The sequence below is a fragment of the Empidonax traillii genome, unplaced genomic scaffold, assembly GCF_003031625.1.
Source record: "Empidonax traillii isolate 1590-97213 ecotype Southwest subspecies unplaced genomic scaffold, ASM303162v1 scaffold580:size560489, whole genome shotgun sequence".
NCBI classification, from domain to species: Eukaryota; Metazoa; Chordata; class Aves; order Passeriformes; family Tyrannidae; genus Empidonax; species Empidonax traillii.
This window is the reverse complement of record NW_020955773.1, coordinates 390,918-405,171: the sequence shown is the minus strand read 5'-3', so window position 1 is coordinate 405,171 and position 14,254 is coordinate 390,918.

Here is a 14,254-nt window from a genome sequence, read left to right as displayed (position 1 = left end):
TCCCTTCGCATTTTGTACTGCTGGATGGGTGCAGTGGCTCACTGCATGCCGTCTTCTTGACATTAAGGAAGATGCTCCTCTTTCTGCCCTTTCTGCATCCACCAGCAGGAAAAAAGTCCTGGGTTCACTCCACGACTTCAGCAAAGCCCTGATCCTTTTCCCCATACACGGATGGGAGCTTGCTGTTATCTTCAGTGCAAGAGCAGCCCTACTCCCGTCCTTGCACTGTTAATTAAAATGATTTGATTTAAACCTGTTGCTCCATTCCTACAACTCAGCTCTCCTATGATCACGCTTCCAACACCTGCCAGCCAAGAACACAACGTAGATGTTCTCCAGATAGGACCAGAGCAACTTTTGTACATCTGTCCTTGGTAATTACAGGATAATTACAGGCATAATTTACGGGGTAATGAACACTTTTTATCTGCCAGTAATAAAACTAATTCCAGTGACCTGTCCTACTGTGGTGGCAGGAGAAAACCCTCCCTCCTTCACTGAGTTTTGTGGAAGTAAGGGAATAATCAAGAACATCACTGTATTGCTTAGGATGAAGGTAACCAAACTCAGCAAATTTTGGTAAAACTCTTGAGTCCTCAGAACTCTGGCAGTGTCTTTTTAGGAAGGTGAAGGAAATAAAGCTGTTGGGCTGATAAGGTCAGTCCAACAGCCCAAGCAACTCCTCCTGACTCCTTTGGCAGGCATCGGCTGAAGGATGGATGGAGGAGAGGCTGTGCAGCACAAAACCAAAAAAACACTTAGTGCCCAAGAGCTGGATTAAAATGAAGGAGAGGTTTGCAGCCTTCCAATGCTGCTGCTCCCAAAACACCAACCAGGAATGCTCAGGGAGCAACACGCTGGCAACCCATCCATCTGCACCAGCATTTTGGGTTAAGTAGACATAGAAATACCAAAAACAGGTCAAAAGGGCCCAAATGAAAATTAAGCTTTTGCTCCCTGCCGTGCCTGATGTCATCATTTCACCCAGGCGGTTCAGCATCTTCCAGGAACATCAGGCTGGACTGCACCACAGAGTAGCAACTTTTGGAATCAAGGCACCAAACCCACACCACCGCCTGGTTTTATGGCTCAAACTGCCACATAAATATGCCTCATAAATAAATAAATAAATAAATAAAATTATAGTGACTTCTTTTGGTTTTGTCAACAGAGAAGTTTATACCAATGCAAGACACTGCCAAAAGAACTGGTCCTGTCCTCCCCTTACTCCATCCCTTCTCCCCATCCTACTTTTGGCTCAGCACTGGCAGTTTTTGGCTGGGACAGTCATCTTTTGGGTGGGCTTATTTCTGGCTTGCAAGTGGGTGGTGGCACGAGGAGGTGGAAAAGCCCTTATGGATGCCCGGCATCATCCTTTCATCTCACTTTTATTTATTTCTTCAGCATTCCTTATTAAGTTTCCCACTGGGGACGTTTATTTTCCCTCTCTCCTCTGTCTGTTTTTCAGTCGCTTCATTTATTACCAGTTGACTGACTCATTCGAGCTTAGCAGGGTCAGCAGATAATAGGAATCTGGGCATTTGTGAGGGAAAAGACACAGTGCAAATGCCAAGGAAATATGGCCGGGAGGCACTTGGAAAGCCAAGATGTGAACATTTTAGTTTACTGACTAGGTAATAATAGAAAAAAACTTTTTGTTGTTGTTGTCCAAATAATATAAATATTAACACAGGTGTTTTATCGCCATTTCTCAGTTAATTATATATATTTAATAATTATATATGCTACAAATATATGTATAATGTGCATATGATATCTACACATAATACACATAATATATAATATCATAGTAATGTGTGTATATGATTTCTATATCTTATGTATATTATGCACACATTATCTATTTTTCTATATTACATAAATATATATTTACAGCTTTTCCTACGATATAAATATACATTTAGAAATCTAAGAATTTATATTATATAGATGTAATCCCAGGTGGTGCATCTGGGCATCCAGCAAAGTAAGCATGGATCCCCAAGGATCTGTGTATGCATATATAAATGTATGTGTGTATGTAAAAACATATATGTCTATCAAATATATATTAATATATAATTAATCTATAATTGCATGTTCTGTATATCATATGTATTTATATATATTAAATATTTATAAATTTCTATTATAAATACACATATTTACACAGTCTATAAAACCTATATTATATACATATCGTTATAGGTTGTAATTTTTCTTTTTTTATTTTTCCCATGAGTGACTGGGAAGCTGTAAAAACCAACCTCTCAGCCCTCTTGGGTGGGGCGCTCAGGGCACACTGCACCTGAGCTCCGCCAACTCCTGTTTGTCCAGTGAGTGCACCAGCCACCTGATACATTCCCGGTTGCTCTGGAGCTTTGTTTCCTGTGACCAACACCCATTTGCACTATTTCCTAAACAAGCAAGGGCTCATCAGCGAGTGCCATCGGTCCCACTCCCGTTTTCCCTTTGAACTGTCTCTGCGGGCTGGGGAGCAGCCAAGTTCAAACAACCCGTGCTTGGGCATCAGCCTGGGAGGACATAGAGCATTAACGGATTTAATAGAACCAAACAGATCAAAGCTTTCAAATTGCATAATTAAAAAATATCCCCGAGGCACCAGTCTGTGATACCACAGGACTGCAACATAGGGTGCAGAAACCTGTGACTACATTCATCTGAAACCTTCACCAAGTGTTTAAAAGGGTATAAAAATCCACTGTTTATTTTATTTTATTTTATTTGTTTTAATTTGTTTTATTTTATTTTATTGTTTTATTTTATTATTTTATTTTATTTTATTTTATTTTATTTTATTTTATTTTATTTTATTTTATTTTATTTTAAAACATATTTCATTCCAACACATGAACCCTGTGTAGCTGAACAATGGCTGTGCAAGCAGGGCAGGGAGAACACTGTTTTTTAAAATAAAGATTAAAATAAAATAAAATATTTTTTTAATTCTGCGCCTTTCTCTCTCTCTTACTTTTCCATGTTTAAAAGCATGGACACACAGCACACCTTTGGGCCAACAGCTGAAAGCCACTGAGTCAGAAACAAGCCTGGTTGCACCTAAAAATCTCCTGTTAACAACCTCAGTGGGGACAGTCCAGAGGTCTCGGCTGCTCCCCCTTGGATCTGCAGGATTCTTGAACAGTGTTTTTGTAACGTAGCCAACAGGGAACACAACAGAGGCAGCAAGGGCAGGGTCTCTTGGTTTGGGGGTGTTCAGTGGTGGTGAGAATAGCTGGAGCCGTTCAGGCGCCACAGGGGAATAGGGGTTATTTTGTCCACAGATAGGCTGGACAAAAGCTCTGGAATAACTCAGTGTCTATTTTTAACTCCCTTCTTGCAGGAATTTCACAGCGCCTGGCGCCTGGTGGCACGCTGGCATGCACACGGCATGCATGGCACTCCCGATGCGAGTCTGGGGGCAGGATAATGTCGTTTGGAATAACGAAGCCCTCCTTGGTCAGGAGGTGCTGGAGGTGTTGGCCAGCTAGAGGTTTCTATAGGCCCTGTCCTGTCAGCTGCTCCTCCGCATGTTATAGGTCTTCCTACTGATTTTTCATAGGAAACAAATCCCTTGGGACGAGCCCTTATACCAAACGACAGATGAGCCTTGTCCTTACCACCACCCGGTCGTCACCCTTTCACATTTGCCCCTGGGCCTGTTCCCACCGCTATAATTAACGGCAAATCAGGTGTCAGCTTGCTCTGTTGGACATGGCTGTAGAAATTCTTGGCACAGTGCTCTTCCTTTCGGGGCTGGTAGCCAAGCGCTGGAGACACAGGAGAAAAACAGCTCATTATGCCTGCAGTGGGGTGAGAGCCTTCCTCTTTCTCCCCTGCATGCTCAAGGCTGGATCTGGGACCTACTCGAGACAAAGTGACCATGGCTGGACATCTGTATGCCCAGCCAGCAATCCTGGGGGGAAGACTGTCATAGCACCATGCCAGGTTCAACCAGCTTCCAGCGTCTGCATCCACGTTCAGGCAGGTCCCCTGCAGCCAGGAGCATGGTGGTGGACCTTGGAATGCTGGCAATGGGGGGGCCTGACATGGGTCTGGAGGTCTGGAAGGGGTGGGGCTGAGACACTGGATGAGCTTCCCTCGCTGCCCCACTGAGGCTGACTGGGGATGCTAACATCAAAACTTCCTAGCCCAGAGGATTAGGGACTAGCACTGCTGGTGACTCCTCTTGTGGGTTTGATGAAATGTCTCAGCAGGGGTTTGGTGACCGACTGGCAGCTGGAGGTGAGGGGAGAGAGATGGTTACCAGGTCACTCCACTTGGCCAAGCGGAGCATGAAGAGGAGTTTGACCGGTCAGTAGTTAGGTCTTGAATGCTGGACGTACAGAAGGAAAGGACGTGCACTGGGGCATGGTGAACCTGGGAATGAAAAAAAACCAAATATGTGGATTAAGAACAAGACTAAAGGAGTTGTTATAATTTCTCTGGTTTCTCCACCAATAGACCATGGGTTTTTCCTAGTGAATCATAGATCTGCAGAAAAACAGAGGCCAACATAGCCTCTGGAGGTCCCTTCTCCAACCTCTGCTAGACCAGGTTGCTCAGGGCCAAGGTTTTTATCTCCCAAAACAGAGATCCCACAGCCTCACTGGGCTCCATTGTTGGATCACCCCCATGGAGAACACATTTCTACTAAATATACTACTGGCACTTCTCATCTTTCCCCTTGTGCCCATTGCCTGCCCTTGTACTTCCCCTGCACATCTCTGAGAGGACCCTGGCTCCATCTCCATCTCTGCTATGACATTTGCCTTTGCTGGGCTTTGTGAGATTTCTGACAGACCTTTTCTAGGGCTGAAGGTGTCTGGGCTCCTCTCTGGAGAGTTCCTGTTCTCAGCCATGAGGGAGGAACTGAAACTACCAACATGTCTTAATACAAAATCCCAGATGACAACGGGGAATGCCTTCAAGTAGTTAAGGGACACATGCCTAAGTACAGCGGTTTATGCTTCATGCAGTGAGGTGTACAGAATTTCAGTATTTATTTTTAGAGGTAAGTTTAATTTAAGGTAACGTTAGAATCTGAATGAAAAGGGAAATAGGTAATGTTCTCATGGAGTTGAACAGCAGCAGAGCCTTAAGGTGAAAGAGAAGGTTAATCCTTATTCACAGGTCTATTTAACCACAAATTAGAACAGTAAATTTATCTATGCTAAAATGTCCATCTCCTATTCCCACCCATCACAAAAAATAGTTTGATTGTATACTTACTTAACAACTACCTCTATATCTATTTCTTGTATCTGCAATTCTGTATTAACCACTTGCTATCAAATTTAGAGAGGAAAAAATGCAGAACAAAACATAATCTGAGCTTCCCTCTAACTGCTGAGTTTCTTTATACACACATACACATTAATCCCTCAGTCAAATAAGGAAAAGAAGTACACAGGAAAAGACCCACTTGCATCATTCATTGTCGTGTTTGTCCAGCAGCCCTGCCCTCCAGTGTACCAGGGACTGTGCCTGGACTTCTGCAGCAGCCCCAGCTTTTCACAGCTCTCTTCCGACCTGTGTCCCCTGCAGAGAGGTGACCTTTTTTTCCAATTCAGGACATTTCTGATTTTTTTTTCCTGCACACTTATCCAACCAGCTGGTTTCTGAGGGAAAATGAAGCCCGTGCTCACAAGTGCATCAGCACAGTGGAGTTTGTCCCAGAGAGGGAATGGTGCTTTCAGCCAACTCCTCGTCCTGCGGTGCTGCAAACCCTAGCAGAAGACCAACCCCAGTGTGTCCAAGTGACCCTTTTTTCCCCCTGAAATGCATAAAATTAATCCACTTCCATTTTATTTCTTGCAATGGTTGTGCCCCTTACCGGCAGACCACCACCACCTTCCCAGGCATGTGCAAGATTATTTACACCGCTATTGGAGTAAGGAACAAAACATCACCTGTTCTCAAGCATGTAAAAATTCTCAAGGCCACCAGATCTTTTCTGGGCCCCTGTGGTTCTACTGGCAGAAGTGTATCCCTTGATGCTGCCAAGCACTCTGAGGTGGAGCAGCCCAAAGTCCCAGTGGTGAACTCCAGGTTTTCACCTGTGCCATGTCCTCAGTGCTGTCTTTGAGGGAACTGGCAGAAAAAAAACACTGGACCCACTGCTTTGTTTTGTATTAGTGGGCTGCAGGTTGGGGTGACAGGATTGGGAAGATCCAACAGAAAGACACAACTGAAGCTGCTGCATCCCGAAACTTCATCGGCAACGTGAGGCTTCCTGACGGCCAAACGCCTCTCTGCAGCTGCTTCTCACAGACATAACACGTGGTGTAAATACCACCTTCGTGAGGTCACACTGCAGTAAGCTGACAGAGGAGGAATGAGGTGTCCTCCTGGGATTTGGCAGGCTCTTGTTGGAGCAGATTCAGGATGACCTCAAGCCTGGGGCCATGGCTCAGTGAGGTTTTCCTGCCCCTGGGAGAAATCTGCAAAGAACATGTGGTCCCGTTGGGCCCTCCGAGTCCCTTCAGGTGCTTATATTTAAGGAGATTTGGGAGGAAGGCAAGAAATTGCAGCTGCTAACCCGTTTCAAGTCAGAGAGTTGTTGTCATTGACTTGTTGCCTTCATTTTGTTTTAATTTTAGACCTGCTCATTTTGGGTGCATTCTCTGAAAATGTAGTCTATAGTAGGAAGGAGAAGATCATGTGTTTATTGCTACAAATGATCACGTTTCTCATATCTTCCATGTTGCTTTCTAGCCACGTCATCCACTGCCAGGCAAACTCCCTGGAGCCCTCTGGAAATGCTCTCGAGGATTATTGTGGTAGGACAGTGATTCCCCACAAAACCTGCCCTGCTTTTCATCCTTTTAGTTCTTGCCTGATACACACTGGACTTCCCACCTCCATCTCTGCTGAAACAATCTTGTTTCACAGACTTAGTAAATCCTTTTATTTAAGGCCATGTTTGCTCCCCTTCCTTAGAGAGAGATGAAATCAGCTGGAATCCCTGCTAAAGTGTTTTCCTCATATTACTAAGTAGCCATGGAGAAGCCAGACGAAACATCAGAAAACAATTTATTTTTAGCATCCACACCACTGCATGTTGGTGTCCCTGCCCAGTGGTGGGGAGGGGGGGTCAGAACTTTAAGGTCCCTCCCAACACAAGCCATTCCATGATTCCCTAATATTGCCACCATAATCCCATTTTGGTGGCAAAATCGGAGTCTCAGATGTGTTTGGATGACATGTCACAGCTGTTCAGGCTTTACTGGTGGCAGCACAAATCCTCTTGGAGCACTATCAGCTGCTGTCCTTTCCACCCAAGCTCGGGGAGGAGTGGGTTAAAATTTGCCCACAGTAGTGTTCTTTAAATGTTGGACGATAAATCTGTTGGATGATACAATTGTTAATTGTATCATACAAATGATACAAATGTTAATTGTAGATCATGTTTAATGTTTTATTCATTTTCACGGAGGTACAACTGCCTTTACTGAGGTCTTGAAGTCTTCCTGAGGGCAGTAATTGTCCATTCTGGTGGTTCAGGCAGTAGCAGTGGAGAAAACATCTGGAGAGGAGCAAGAAAGCAGCCTCATGCCATGGAGTGAGTCTCCTCTCCAAACCAAAACCAAAACCATCCAGGAGGTCTCCAACAAAAATGGGTGAAAGTGAGCCATGGTTGCAACTCAAAACCTCTTGAGAGGACCTGACAGTACCTCCCCACCAAAGGGATTCTTAATTTCTTGATCAGAAATAGTGTCTCCAAGGCTTGTGAGTCCCTCCCATCCTGCTCTGGGAGCTGGACAGCTAGGGAGGGGATGACTTCTGTGCCCTGGTTGTCATGCAGCATCATGTCCTGGGTTGGCACTAGTGCTGCTGGAGGAGGCTCAGAGGGGAGTGGTGCAACACTTTTCCCATTAACCATTTACCATGCAGTGATGTTTTCTGCAGCAGAAGGGAGTGGACCCAGTGCATGCATTTTGGTTTTCCACAGTATTACAGAGTCACTTGTTGCCTAACACTGTCTGTGTGTAAGAGGCCCATCCAGGCACAGAGTAGGTCTGTGGTACAGCTTGTGTCCTCCCTGGCGTGGGAGTCTCAGGCTAATCTTACTCATCTGGCTGCAGCAGACCTCTGACAGCCTATAGAAAGCCATCCACAACTCCATCACTCAAATTCAGGAGTGGGTATCCACGGGGAAGTCCTTACGGAGGCTGTAAGTGCAGGGGTAGCAAGGAGGGCTAATTCTCAAGGTTCTGGCTAAGCTTCTTACCCAGAAGTGAAATTGTGCTTTGGCAGCAGCTGTGGAGTGAAATATCACAAACATAAAGCCAGACCTTCCTGTCCTGGGTATGTTTTCGTGGATGAGGGGTCCTAACATTTTCAATCCTGATTCAAGTTTCACTGATTTGACACACAGTGAGCCCAGAAGATCCTTGTCCCCACAAAAAACTCTTGTCAAGGGAAGTACAAAGAGTGATTCCTGAGGATCATCGCTCAGCACCTCAGAAATAGAGGGCAGGATAGGAAACCAGGTCTCTGGGTGTATGACTTCTGGACAAGATGAGGCCAGTGCGCAGCCTGAGCGAACAGCCTCACGCCAGGCAGCAGAAAGAGCCACAGCTACTGAAGGACAGGAGACCTGGGGTGTCTCCACTGCCTTGAACTACACTTATTACCAGGAGCATATAATGCCATATGCTCCGAGAGCTGTCTTTTTGTCCCATCAACAACTGCTGAAAGCCAAACAGCACTTCTGTTTTTCAATCCCAATCATATTCCATCAAAAATATTTAATGGTTGGACTTGATGACCTTAGAGATCTTTTCCAATCTATAATTCCATATGAGGATGTGTGCTTCAAAGCCAGGCTTTTGACCTCACCTGACCTGTCCAGGAGCACTTTCCCGTTTTTTTGCCCTAGTTTCATTAAGATATGGGTTGAAACACAAGTGAGTTTAATCTTCTGCTATATGGCTTTGCTGGAGAAATCCAGGAGCAACCAGAAATGTTTTACGAGCTTATCAAAGGCAATAAATGTTCTCTAGTTGACTGAAGAGGCTTTTACAGGAGTTTGGCTGTACTGATGCAGAACCACCTCTACAACACAGGCAGGGTCCCTGAGCTTCATCCGTAGCTGTGGGCAACGACCTCAAATGCCGCCAAGTTCAGGCTGTGGAGAGACTGCGACGGCACCGCCGCACCGCCGGGTAGCGAGGAGCAAGCTCTCACTGAATACAAATTGCTCTGAGAAGCCAAATCCTGCAGCTTTCAGTAAAAGAGTTTGGAAAACGATTCACCGGGGAGGGCATGCCACGGTGGTTGCGGGGTTGCCAGTTGGAAGCCTCAAGTAAGGAAAGCAACAAGTTGATTTACTGGGATGGTGAACGTGCTGGGCCGCATTCCTCTGTGCAGTAGTGAGGGGACGATGCTGTTGGCTTTGTCAGCTACATAGACTTGATCCAGTGCTGTGCCAGGCAGCAGCTGAAAGTGCTCTGTATGGGCTATATGTATAATATGACCAGGCTGACCTGACCTTTGGCATTTCTTGTCGTCCATGCTCCACCACACTAGGCTTTAGGACAGAGTTTGCCATTCTGCCCCTGTGGGAAGTTTGGGACAGAAAAGTTAGAAAAAGAAAAGAAAAAAGAAAAAGGTATTTTTTCATTTAAAGAGTGATAGGCTGAAAAAATCAAGATCAGAAAGCCACGTGGCTACACAAGAGGTTAAACCAACAGGTACTGCCTCTCCAAGGGACGTGCTATTTTTGTTTGGAGCTGTTCCTGTTGAGCCTGAAGTTCAAGGGGCTAATCCCCCGTCCCAGCGGCTCCTCGGCTGGTGGAAACTCTGCCCCGCCCAGCACAGGTGCCAGATGTCCTCCCTGCCCTCTGTCCCAGTGTCAGTGCTGAGCTGACTGTGCTCCTGTGCAGCTGCACGGCATGATCAAACCCTGCCTCCAGCTGTGGAACCACCACCCTGCCTCTTCACAGCCACTGGCTGCCTGCCCACAGGTGGCTCTGGCCACCCGGGAGAGCAGCGGGGTGCTGCAGTCCCCCAGCCTGCAATAATTCCCATACCAGACCCTTTGGAGAGCTCATCCCTGAGGGAGAGAGGTCCCAAAAGCCGGCATGGCAAAGCAAGAGCTGGTTAAGGCAGCCTGCAGGGCTGCTGAAGCACCACCCCGTGCCCCTGCTTATTCGGAGTGTGTCTTTTACGGGTCTCCCGTGAGGAATGCGGTTACTACAGCAAGTATTTATGGGCCAAGAGTGCATGCAGCCCCGCCAGCCCCCTGCAGCCCAGCACAGCCCTACATGGTGCTGCAGGGCCGGGCACGGCAGCATCCTCGCTGCTACACAAGTTTTCTTACCTGCCCCAGCAGCGGAGGACCTTGCAACAGGCATTAAAATGCTGAGTTCTCAAGTGACACCTCCAGGGTTGTGCTGTACTTTCTCAGCTTCTTGAGTACCTTGGGTACCTCCCAGCACCACCACACCACCACCAGGTGTTGGTTTCAACCCCATGGGACAGTAGGTTTCATCTGAATGGCTGGGAAGTGGGGACACAAAGCCACACAGCTAGGAACATGACAGCTTGTCAGGAAATAAGCACAGGATTTTTTCGTGGAGATGGAAGTTTGATGAGATCAGCTGATGAATTCAGCTCAAGGCACAGAGCAACTTTTGCATTTTTTTAGAGGCCTGGAAGATTGGAAATTCCCATAAACTTTAATGAGATACTTCTGCAAAACCATTAGTAGAAGCTGTTGAAAAGCAAATTGTAGCCATTTATGGGGACCCACGAAACTCCAGCAGCTATTCACTCAACAAGAGCTGGCAAAGCAGCTTTCCTTTCAAATTTCATAGTCCCTTTTGTCAAGAACTTCCTCCTTTCTCTTGTCAGATTTTAATTAATTTTGCCCAGGATGGACATATTTTTGTTCCCAGGCTGCTTCTCTGTGGAGCAGCCTGGAGCTGGATTCAGCTGGACAGATCACAGACTGGGCACTAAATTCACAATTTCCTGGGGAAAACCATGATCCTTAGCAAACCAAGACTCACCTGATGTAACTGAAAGGATGACGTAAGAGATGCCTCCAGGGAGCCCAACTGCTGGGCAATTGGATCTTTTAAAGCTGATTTAGAGAGACTCCTGATCTGGTCAGAAGAGAAGCGGATACGGCTTTTGAACACATCAAATGCCTTTTTAATGACTTTAATGAAACCTGGGGAGAGGGTAAATTTCTTAGCCGCTCGACTCTCCTATTAAAAAAAGGCACAATACATCCCAGTGTTTCCCAGATAAGAGAGCAAGCCTAGCATGTCACCCTTCACCTTCAAGCTTTGTCTACAGGGCTGAGTCATTACTGCAGCTAATTAGAGACTTCAAGCTGATTATGAGAATTGCAGTAAGTGGAGTTACAAAATCTCTGGGCCTGATACTCCTTAATACAAAAGCCACTTTACACTGACCCAGCCTTAAAATACCCTGGGATGATGCAAAATGCTCTTAAAGCAAATGGGATGAGACCATCTGCGTTCAGAGGGACTGGCACACATCACAGAGCCCCAGCTTTTGAGGCTGATGGGGCTCTCAAAGGCTCCATCTGCCCCCAGGTGAGATGAAAGCATCTTTCTGGTTAAAGAGAGTCAAGTCTTTCACAACAAATAAAATAAAATAAAAACAAAACAAAATATATTCAGGCAGCTACCTGAAGAGCTGTCTGATATTGATCCAATAAAAGCATAAAAAAAATGTTGCCCAGTCCATTTGCAGGTGCCCCTAGGGGTGTCTTAACCTCAATAAGACAGTAAAACTCTCTTCTGGGTCAACTCCACCAAACTTCCATCACTTGGATGCTTCTTAAACTTTAGGCATATTTTAAACTGGATACAAATCTGAAAAGAAGAGCTCAGCTTTTCCATACTAGTGATACAGAGAGAGGAAAAGATCTTCCTACGTTTTTTTTAAAATAACTCAAAGCGATAGATTGCCCATAGAACAACTTTTGAACCAACAATGCTAGAGATGCACGATGCTCTTGTGGCCTGGAGGTGACCATTTGGGTACAGGGTGCCAATGCTTGCCCAGAAGAGGGAAAAGCCACCCTCCCCAAAACAGACAGGATCCTGCCAGCTCCAGCAGCCCGAGAGCTGCTCTATCCTGACCTGTTGGGTCCTCCCAGAAGCTGCCAGTGGCGTGTTCCAGGGTGAAGGACCACACACATGGCCATAATCTTTGCAGAGAAAGGAAGTTGGAAGGGGAGCCTTATCTCTGGGCTAAGCACAGCTCCAAAAATATGACAGCAGTCATGAGACCCGTGCCCCCGGTCACCCAACGTAAGGTTACTACCGTGGTGACATTTGGATTACAGCGTCATCTATCACAGCTTTGAGTCAGCAAATAAGTGCACCCGGTGGTTTAGGTTTCCCTGCCAGTAAAATAAAGCAGGAAAAGCGTTTTGCTGGCAAGCCTGTGCCACCTAACCCCAGCAGCTCCCCTAGCTTGTGGGGCAGGGAGGGAAGGAGGGAGCTGAGGAGTTTGAACACATGGGACCAACACCTCTATTCACCCTGGGCACCATGAGGTCCTGGGTACCAGCATCGAGGTGTGCGTGGGAGCTCGCACAGAGAAGCCAAAACACTACGTTCCCTCCCACTCACTTCCCAGGGCACATCAGCCCTCTCATGTGCAGAGGCAGTGCTGCAGCTCAAAAGTATCCTGTGATACGTAAAGGAACGTGAAAATCCAGCTAAACCAGTATGCCCAGCTGGCAGTATCGGGGAGAACAGCTCGACCCTGGCTGGTGGAAACTGGGACTCCATCTCCTTCATGCCCTTCCCAGCACCAGCGCTTCAGGCAAGGGGAAACCTCTGTGGTCACCTTTGCTTGACAGCAGATTAGAAATCTTAGGAAGGACTGTTCTACTGCAGTGGGAGGTTTTGCTTGGAAACAGGTACGAGCTGTGGGATAACACAGGGTCAGCCCCACACTAGTGGGGTAATGGAGTGTCAGTCCCTCCGCTGACAAAATTAGGGCTTGTATTGCTGCCATGACTCTTTAAGGAAAAATTATGGCTAAGTAGGATGAAGAGCTGAGAAGCAACATGTTCCTGCTTGGGGGAAGAGATGCTTTTATATAAATAAATACATGTATGTATGTATACAAGCATTTTCTTATTTAAATGAAAATACATGTTTACATGGCTTGGTGATCTCATATTAAAACAAGTAAAAAGATGTAAAGATTCCTTCATGTCCTGAAACCTTCCTGTTGCCCTCACCTGTCTAAATATCTGATCCAGAAGAAATGTTGTTCCAGGAGACAGAGAGGCAGAGTAGGGCAAAGGACTGGCACAGCTGGAGCTTAGAATAGTTTTGGATCATGTCCTGATCATAGGCAATATTAAAAAAGGTACAACAGTAAACCTTCCTGCAATTATTTTGGTGGCATGTAGTTTCCTACTTTCTCTCATTCATCTCTCGCTTTGCTCTCTAGGACTTCTGTCTGCAGGTATTTCCCACTCTTAACCTGATTTTTCCCCAACCACTGTCTTCTGCCATGATGTTTCTCCTCCCTTTCTTTCTCAATTTCCCCAGGTAGCTCTCTCCTTTTCAGTTGCAATGCCTCTTCCTTCTCTGTTTCATCTGGACCAGCTAGAAGGACAAGAGTCTTGAACCCATTCCTTGTCCCAGATGCCAGAGGATCATTTTGGACCATGAGGAGCTCAGGGAGCACTTCCAGATGTGCTGCAGCTTTGCTAGAAAGGCTGTCCCTGGCAAGCTGGACCTCAGCTGGGATATCTGCTCCTCTGCTTTATGAAGAGCAGGGACTTGCTTTCCAACACCAGCCCTCTTGCATCAGTGTGTGAGCTGTGGTTTGTGTGTCTGCCACGGCTTCAGTCCTCTGGGAAGTGCAATGTTTTTGGGAAAAGCAGAAAAGCCTCTCTCTTGTTGTCCTTGTGCTGGCTGGTTTACATGGCACAGAGGACAGAAGTTACACCAGGCTCTGCAGTGTGGCAGCTGCAAAGTCAGAGAAATACCAGAGCTGCAAAGTTGCCATGTAAATTCAAATCCATGCTTTTCCCATACATAAGGTGCTCAGAGCCTGATCTGGGGTTCCTTTTAAAATAAGGACCCAGCTGTTTATTTCTGATCCAGCTTCTCTGAAGCTCAGGAGGGTTTAGATGGTTTGGAGCCTTCACACCAAACCAAAACCAGAGACATCCAGCAATATGTGAGTTAGAAAGAAGAGAACACAGAAATAGAGTTTAAAATAC